Genomic DNA, 9532 nt, shown 5'->3' with positions numbered 1-9532 from the left:
CTTTCAGAAATGGGAGCATACTGGGCTAATCTTTCAAAGTTGTAACTAGACACAAGGAATGTAATGAGGTGAGTGGTAATTTAGTACCTAAATAAGAGACAGTTTTGTCCAGTGGTTAGGGTCTCAGGAGCCCTGGCTTATAAACCTGGTTCTGCCTTCCTATAGCCCACATGGCTGGGGGTGCTGGGGAGGCTACCTGGGGCTTGGAGCCCCTTGTAGTGAGGCGGCCTGGCTCCCAGCTGCACCTGAGCGGGACGAGCCAGAAGAGCCGCCACAGTGGGCGGAGCCACCGCCGCCTGTCCCCGCCCCCCGGAAGTCAAGGGGCGGGACAGGAAGTATAAAGGCCCGGCCCCAGCGCTCAGTTGCTGCCTGGCTGCCGGAGAGGACAGACACTGCTACCAGAGCTCCTGTTGCACTGAGCCTTCCCCGAGCCCGGTACCGTGAGGAGGACTGTCCGGGCCTTCCCCGAGCCCGGTACCCCGAGGAGCTGCCTGAGCATCCCCTTGCCCCACGTCCTGAGGAGCAGCCCGACCTAGCCAGCGCCCAGCGCCCCGAGGAGCCCATGGTGTGGGACACGGTGGAGGACGCCAGAGATGAGCAGGTACCCATGGAGGGGGAGCTGGGAAGTAGCCCGGGGGTAGCCAACCCCAGTCTGGCTACAGCAGACTTCAAGCCAATGTTGGTGTGTTGCGGTCAGGACCCCACCAACACAGCAGCAGAGTAACTGCCGCTGTTAGGGCCCCGGGCTGGGACACAGTGGAGTGGGTGGGCCTGTGTCCCCCCTGCCACCCCACTCACAGGTGGCAGTCTCCTTCTCACACCCACACTCAGGCCTAGAAGTCTGAACGGCTGTTGTTTGCTCAGCTCCTGCCCGAGGACCTGAGCCCCTGAAGGGCTGTTGTTTGCTCAGCTCCTGCCCGAGGACCTGAGCCCCTGAAGGGCTGTTGTTTGCTCAGCTCCTGCCCGAGGACCTGAGCCCCTGAAGGGCTGTTGTTTGCTCAGCTCCTGCCCGAGGACCTGAGCCCCTGAAGGGCTGTTGTTTGCTCAGCTCCTGCCCGAGGACCTGAGCCCCTGAAGGGCTGTTGTTTGCTCAGCTCCTGCCCGAGGACCTGAGCCCCTGAAGGGCTGTTGTTTGCTCAGCTCCTGCCCGAGGACCTGAGCCCCTGAAGGGCTGTTGTTTGCTCAGCTCCTGCCCGAGGACCTGAGCCCCTGAAGGGCTGTTGTTTGCTCAGCTCCTGCCCGAGGACCTGAGCCCCTGAAGGGCTGTTGTTTGCTCAGCTCCTGCCCGAGGACCTGAGCCCCTGAAGGGCTGTTGTTTGCTCAGCTCCTGCCCGAGGACCTGAGCCCCTGAAGGGCTGTTGTTTGCTCAGCTCCTGCCCGAGGACCTGAGCCCCTGAAGGGCTGTTGTTTGCTCAGCTCCTGCCCGAGGACCTGAGCCCCTGAAGGGCTGTTGTTTGCTCAGCTCCTGCCCGAGGACCTGAGCCCCTGAAGGGCTGTTGTTTGCTCAGCTCCTGCCCGAGGACCTGAGCCCCTGAAGGGCTGTTGTTTGCTCAGCTCCTGCCCGAGGACCTGAGCCCCTGAAGGGCTGTTGTTTGCTCAGCTCCTGCCCGAGGACCTGAGCCCCTGAAGGGCTGTTGTTTGCTCAGCTCCTGCCCGAGGACCTGAGCCCCTGAAGGGCTGTTGTTTGCTCAGCTCCTGCCCGAGGACCTGAGCCCCTGAAGGGCTGTTGTTTGCTCAGCTCCTGCCCGAGGACCTGAGCCCCTGAAGGGCTGTTGTTTGCTCAGCTCCTGCCCGAGGACCTGAGCCCCTGAAGGGCTGTTGTTTGCTCAGCTCCTGCCCGAGGACCTGAGCCCCTGAAGGGCTGTTGTTTGCTCAGCTCCTGCCCGAGGACCTGAGCCCCTGAAGGGCTGTTGTTTGCTCAGCTCCTGCCCGAGGACCTGAGCCCCTGAAGGGCTGTTTGTTGCCCCACCCTGACCTAGAGCTTGGGGCCTTAAATACTGCTTGTTTGCTCCGCCCCTGCCTGAGGGTCTGAGCCCTTGAATTACTGTTTGTTGCCCTGCACTAATCTAGGGCTTGGGCTTCACTGACTGTTTATTTTGCTCAGCCCCTGCCTGAGGGTCTGAGCCTGTGAACTATTGTTTGTTGCCCCGCCCTGACCTAGGGCTTGGACTCTGGAGGCTGAGCTGCTTACTTAGCCCCGCATAGTGGCCTGGCTCCCAGCTGAACCTGAGAGGGCCGAGCCCCACACCGGACCGTCTACACCCCTGAAAGTGGGATGTCCCCACAATCTAGTCTGGGGAGTCTGTGGATGGATTCTGTTATTATTCCCGCTGCTGCTGAGAGACTTATGCACCAAAATATGATGAATGGGCTATAAGGTGGATAGAAAGCTGGCTAGATCATCGGGCTTAACGGGTAGTGATCAATGGCTCCATGTCTAGTGGGCAGCCGGTATCAAGCGGAGTGCCCAGGGGTCGGTCCTGGGGCTGGTTTTGTTCAATATCTTCATTAACGATCTGGAGGATGGCGTGTACTGCACCCTCAGCAAGTTTGCAGATGACACTAAACTGGGAGGAGTGGTTGATACGCTGGAGGGTAGGGATAGGATACAGAGGGACAAATTAGAGGATTGGGCCAAAAGAAACCTGATGAGGTTCAATAAGGACAAGTGCAGAGTCCTGCACTTAGGACAGAAGAATCCCATGCACTGCTACAGACTAGGGACCGAATGGCTGGGCAGCAGTTCTGCAGAAAAGGACCTAGGGGTTACAGTGGACAAGAAGATGCATATGAGTCAACAGTGTGCCCTTGTTGCCAAGAAGTAGGGGCATTGCCAGCAGATCGAGGGATGTGATCATTTTCCCCTCTATTTGACATTGGTGAGGCCTCATCTGGAGTACTGTGTCCAGTTTTGGGCCCCACACTACAAGAAGGATGTGGAAAAATTGGAAAGAGTCCAGCAGAGGGCAACAAATGAATTAGGGGGCTGGAACACATGACTTCTGAGGAGAGGCTGAGGGAACTGAGATTGTTTAGCCTGCAGAAGAGAAGAATGAGGGGGGATTTGATAGCTGCTTTCAACTACCTGACAGGGGGTTCCAAAGAGGATGGATCAAGACTGTTCTCAGTGGTAGAAGATGACAGAACAAGGAGTAATGGTCTCAAGTTGCAGAGGGGGAGGTTTAGGTTGGATATTAGGAAAGTTTTTCACTAGGAGGGTGGTGAAGCAGTGGAATGGGTTACCTAGGGAGGTGGTGGAATCTCCTTCCTTAGAGGTTTTTAAGGTCAGGCTTGACAAAGCCCTGGCTGGGATGATTTAGTTGGGGATCGGTCCTGCTTTGAGCAGGAGGTTGGACTAGATACCTCCTGAGATACCTTCCAACCCTGATATTCTATGAAATCTTGCTGTGCAGCAAGTCACCAAGCTGGCTAGTCTTTGGGTAGCTGATCTAGCAGGTTTTGAAACGTGTGCTTAGGGCTAGACCTCAGCCTACAGTTCTGATTACCTGACAGGTTTTAGCATCTCTTGAAACCTCTGGATAATCCTGGCTGATTGCAATGGCTCCACAAGAGTAAGTGGGGTGCTGCTATTGACGTGAATTGTTTGCAGCTGCCACCTGCTCACCAGGGACAGGTTTTGTAATTGAACGGTCTCAGGTCTTAACCTGAGAGGCAATCATCTGGGGACTGGCCAGGGAGAGAGACTAGGGCTCCTCATTTGGGTACCGTGTGCAGGGGGTGAGCTGCTGACCCACAGGGTATGTTTGCAGGGTCAACAATGTGGAAGCCAGGAAATAATTAACAAGGATTTGAAGGGATCTTAATGAATGTCAGTTACTTAGCATGAGTTAGGCTAGCTGTGACCCTAATGACGTGGCTGCTTTTAGTGCCCTTGCTCGAACAGAGCTAGCACTGTCTGCCTACACTGGGAAGTTGTAGTGTAGACATGCCTAACAGCCTCTGTGACCCTCCTCACCACAACAAGCGCCAGTGCCCACCCCAACCCCTTCCAAGAGACGCTGTATTAGCCTTTCCAAGGGACAATGGAAAAGCCTATACGACCAAATTAAAACTGATCTCCCTTGGAGCCTGCTGCCTTGCGCCTTGTTCAAGTGCAGCTGTGTCATCTGACTGAAAATGAATGTACTGCCACCAAAATTATACATGGTGGATGATCTCTTTCCCAGCCACTAGAACAGAAGGATTTGCGTTCACTGAAATGTTTAGCACCTTTCTTTGGAAAGGTGCAAAAGCCCCAGAGTTAACCACCTGTTTGCTGGTAAAGCCTCCGGGAATTTTAATGTATCCCAGATGTGCCATGCTGCACTCAGGCTAGTAGCATACACTGTACTGGGCCAACCTGACCCATAGTGTACTATCTTTGAAGACAATGGCCTTACACCAGAGTTGTACTGGCCTAGCGACATTATAATCTACATAAAAAAACAGGAGTACTTGTGGCACCTTAAAGACTAACAAATTTATTGTAGCATGAGCTTTCGTGAGCTAAAGCTCACTTCTTCGGATGCATAGAATGGAACACACAGACGGGGGATATTTATACATACAGAGAACATGAAAAGGTGGAAGTATGCATACCAACAGGCAGAGTCTAATCAATTGAGATGAGCTATCGTTAGCAGGAGGAAAAAAAACTTTTTGAAGTGATAATTAAGATGGCCCATAGAAGGTGTGAGGAGAACTTAACATAGGGAAATAGATTCAATTGGTGTAATGACCCAACCATTCCCAGTCTTTATTTAGACCACAGTTAATGGTATCTAGTTTGCATATTAATTCAAGTTCAGCAGTCTCTCTTTGGAGTCTGTTTTTGAAGTTTTTTTGTTGCAAAATTGCCACCTTCAAGTCTGTCACTGAGTGGTTAGGAAGGTTGAAGTGTTCTCCCACTGGTTTTTGAATGTTATGATTCCTGATGTCAGATTTGTGTCCATTTATTCTTTTGCGTAGAGACTGTCCGGTTTGGCCAATGTACACGGCAGAGGGGCATTGCTGGCACATGATGGCATATATCACGTTGGTAGATGTGCAGGTGTACGAGCCCCTGATGGTGTGTCTGATGTGATTAGGTCCTGTGATGGTGTCACTTGAATGGATATGTGGACAGAGCTGGCATCGGGCTAACACGATACAGACTAACACGGCTGCTACTCTGAAACCTATAATCTACATGACATCCCAAAAATACATTACACCATTGTTCCTTCCTTAGAGGTTTTTAAGGTCAGGCTGGGATGATTTAGTTGGGTTTGGTCCTGCTTTGAGCAGGGGGTTGGACTAGATGACCTCCTGAGGTCCCTTCCAACCCTGAGATTCTATGATTCTATTCTATGATTCTATGAAGGTTGCAAAGTGAAGCACACACAAGTTAGGACAGGCCAGAATTAAGGTTGTCTGTACTCAGCAGGGCCGGCTCCAGACCCCAGCGCGCCAAGCGCGCGCTTGGGGCGGTGTCCGGCAGGCGGGCAGCAGGCGGCTCCGGTGGACCTCCCGCAGACGTGCCTGCGGGAGGTCCACCAGAGCCGCGGGACCAGCGGACCCTCCACAGGCATGTCTGCAGGAGGTCCACCGGAGCCGCGGGACCTGCGACCGCCAGAGCGCCCCCCGCGGTCTGCCGCTGTGCTTGGGGCGGCGCAAATCCTAGAGCCGCCCCTGGTACTCAGCAAACTGAACCCCAGGAGGGAACCCAGGAAATGAGGTACACATAAGTAGTTGCCACCTGTGAAAAATGTGATGTAAATGACTTGCCTAGCATCATGTAGCAACTCTTTGGAAGAGCAGGGCCAGAATCTAGTGCCCCAGAGCGGCATTCAGCTGCTTTAACCATGGCAGTCCCCTGCCTCCATCGCTACACACCTTCCAACTTCAGCAGCAGATGAGGCAGGGGCCTACAGACAACAGCCTTCTTCACTGCACAATCCAGAGTGGGTGCCTCCTGTGCACTGAATGAGGTCCTGTGGAGAAAACAGACTACTGTATACACCCAAGGGAGCATAGGCGACCTTAATACATCTGGCACTTCCTAACTACTGAGTTAGTGACTTTGCAATCTTAATCATATTGTCTATGTGTGTAATTTCCTAGATTTTTAGAAAAGTCAATAAAAAAATTCCATCAGGTAGACCCCTCCCATAGGTAATTAGCAGGGCTGAAACCTTCAGTTCCATCACCCAGACCCCTGCCACTTAAGCTAATGGAGTTGTCAACCTCTATATGGCCGGGCACTAGTGGGGGATGGGGCCCTTGGCCAGTGGATTTCACAACTATTTGCTAATGGCAGAGGAATGGTGAAACTCAGGAATCTTGGGTCTGGAGGAGCATATGCTTTAGTGGCCACAGACTCTTCCACCTGTTCCCTGCCCAAGTTTGACCGTTCTGCCCATCCCATGCAGCCCATCCCTTTTCCAGTCCTGTCTCTTCACCACTTCCTGCTCCTTGCCCAGCCAGTCCCAATCTCCTCCTTGGGGCTTGCTGTCCAAACCTCAACCTCCCACTGCACATTCAGTCCCAGTCTCCTTGCCTAGCCAGTCTCACTGCCCTCCCCCAGCTCCTTGTCTGATCTCTCTTCCACCACTGTATCTCAGGCTCCTCTCTCACTCCACCCCAGTGCCTTGCTCCCATCTTCCCACTCTGATTCCTTTTCCAGGACAGTCCCAGCTCCTGTCCTATCCAAATCTTCTTGTCAGAGCTGTCTGCAGTCCTCCTCTCATCACCGTTCTCTCCCCTCCCTCCACAGGTTCCTAGTCCCTGTCTCCTGGCCTGGCTAATCCCAGTTTCAATCCCATCCTCAGCTCTTCATCTGATCTCACTGTTCCCACCACCCAATGGTTACCCAGTCCCCCTCACCAAGTCCCATTCCCAGTCTCCTTGCCCAAGCAGTCCCAGCCTCCCCTTTCTCCCGGCCTCTAGTCTACACTCCAGTTCCAATTGCACCAAATGCCTTGTCTCAATCTAATTCTTTCCTGTCCCCCAGGTCCAATTCTTGTCCTCTCTGGATTTGAATCAGACTGCTTCCTCCTGCATACTGCCCAGGTGCCAGCCGAGGGGTCACTGATCGCCAGGAGAGACAGTCTCCTTGCTCTCAGTTCCAGTACCTTCACCACCCAAGCTGGGAGCAGCTGTTACAGGGAAAGTCCTGCTCAGTCCCTCCAGCCCCAGGATGGAGCATGCGCTGTTGCTCTGTGGGGTGCTGCATGCACAGTCTGGTCAGCACTAGGACCTGTCAGGGGATGGAGCATGCTCAGTGAGGACAGAATCTTCAGAAATTTTAGCTGCTAAATTCTAACAAGACTCAACTGAACATGTAGAAATTTCAGTGAGTGTTCATGGGAATCGCACATGGCACATCTGACACAAAGGACACCCCTGGCCAAATTTCAAATCTTTGCCTTGCAGCATGGTTTGGGGTGCTATATCTGGACAAAGAAAGGGTGTCTAGATGGCAAAACAACATATTTTGCCCTAGTCTCATTCTCAGAAACAGCTGAAGTTTTCAAAAAAAAATATTCAGCTTGAGGCAGACAGCCAGCATGGAAATCTTTAACTCGAACTGTTAAAGTGAGGCAAAGTTACAAGCAATTGAAAACAGGTAATAACAGATGGGGCTTCCAGCCCCACCTACCATATCGATAGTATCCAGAATCCAAAGCTGTGTTGTGGTAGGCACTGTACAAACATGTAATAAAGATGGTCTCCCCGCATGCAACCAGCTTCTGCTAGGTTACCCTGGTCCATCTCATCCTGTCCCTGTCCTCTTTTCCTCACTCCTTATCCCTCATTATTTGAAAAAGTCAGGCTCCTTCATAATCATCTCTCTCATACCCGTTGTCTGAGTCTGAGCAGTGATAGCAGTCTCCCTTCTCTCAGTTAAAGTGCCCAACACCACAGAAGCCCCCGGAAGCCAAGAAGAGCAATTGCAGTGAAACTCCTGCTCCGCCCCTGCAGCCTGCAATGGAGCATGCTCAGTGCAGAATAACACTGCCAGCCTCTAACAAACCTCTACTGAGCATGTGCAAATGAAGATTTTTTTCCCCAGAGGCTTATAATTTCGCCAAATTTGGATGGATTTTCACAGGGAAGATGAAAGGGACCTCCCTGCACTAGGGCAACCCTTGCCTTCCACCAATGTCAGGTCCCTGCTCCAAAGCATCAAGGAGCCAGATACAGTTGCCAATTTTCATTGGCCATATTCCTGGAGGTTTCATCACATCCCATAATCTTTATGTAAAGATGAACCTTTAATTCCTGGAGACTCCACAGCAGTCTTGGAGAGTTGGCAACTGTAGCACCAGAGCTTCTCAAGTCAGTGACTGGAAGAAGTTTTAGCAGGAGCAAAACAACATTATTTTCCCCTAGAATCAGAGAATAATAGAATCTCAGGGTTGGAAGGGACCTCAGGAGGTCATCTAGTCCAACCCCCTGCTCAAAGCAGGACCAAACCCAACTAAGTCATCCCAGCCAGGGCTTTGTCAAGCCTGACCTTAAAAACCTCTAAGGAAGGAGATTCCACTACCTCCCTAGGTAACCCATTCCAGTTCTTCACCACCCTACTAGTGAAAAAGTTTTTCCTAATATCCTACCTAAACCTCCCCCTCTGCAACTTGAGACAATTACTCCTTGTTCTGTCATCTTCTACCACTGAGAACAGTCTAGATCCATCCTCTTTGGAATCCCCTTTCAGGTAGTTGAAAGCAGCTATCAAATCCCCCCTCATTCTTCTCTTCTGCAGACTAAACAATCCCAGTTCCCTCAGCCTCTCCTCATAAGTCATGTGCTCCAGCCCCCTAATCATTTTTGTTGCCCTCCGCTGGACTCTCTCCAATTTATCCACATCCTTCTTGTAGTGTGGGGCCCAAAACTGGACACAGTACTCCAAATGAGGCCTCACCAGTGCTGAGTAGAGGGGAATGATCACATCCCTTGATCTGCTGGAAATGCCCCTACTTATACAACCCAAAATGCCATTAGCCTTCTTGGCAACAAGGGCACACTATTGACTCATATTCAGCTTTTCGTCCACCGTAACCCCTAGGTCCTTTTCTGCAGAACTGCTGCCCAGCCATTTGGTCCCTAGTCTGTAGCAGTGCATGGGATTCTTCCGTCCTAAGTGCAGGACTCTGCACTTGTCCTTGTTGAACCTCATCATATTTCTTTTGGCCCAATCCTCTAATTTGTCTAGGTCCCTCTGTATCCTAGCCCTACCCTCCAACGTATCAACCACTCCTCCCAGTTTAGTGTCATCTGCAAACTTGCTAAGGGTGCAGTCCACACCATCCTCCAGATCGTTAATGAAGATATTGAATAAAACCGGCCCCAGCACCGACCCTTGGGGCACTCCACTTGATACCGGCTGCCAACTAGACATGGAACCATTGATCACTACCCGTTGAGCCCTACCATCTAGCCAGTTTTCTATCCACCTTACCGTCCATTCATCCAGCCCATACTTCTTTAACTTGCTGGCAAGAATACTGTGGGAGACTGTATCAAAAGCTTTGCTAAAGTCCAGAAATAG

The sequence above is a fragment of the Mauremys mutica genome, chromosome 24 (genome assembly GCF_020497125.1).
Source record: "Mauremys mutica isolate MM-2020 ecotype Southern chromosome 24, ASM2049712v1, whole genome shotgun sequence".
Lineage (NCBI taxonomy): Eukaryota > Metazoa > Chordata > Testudines > Geoemydidae > Mauremys > Mauremys mutica.
This window is presented reverse-complemented; position numbering follows the sequence as displayed.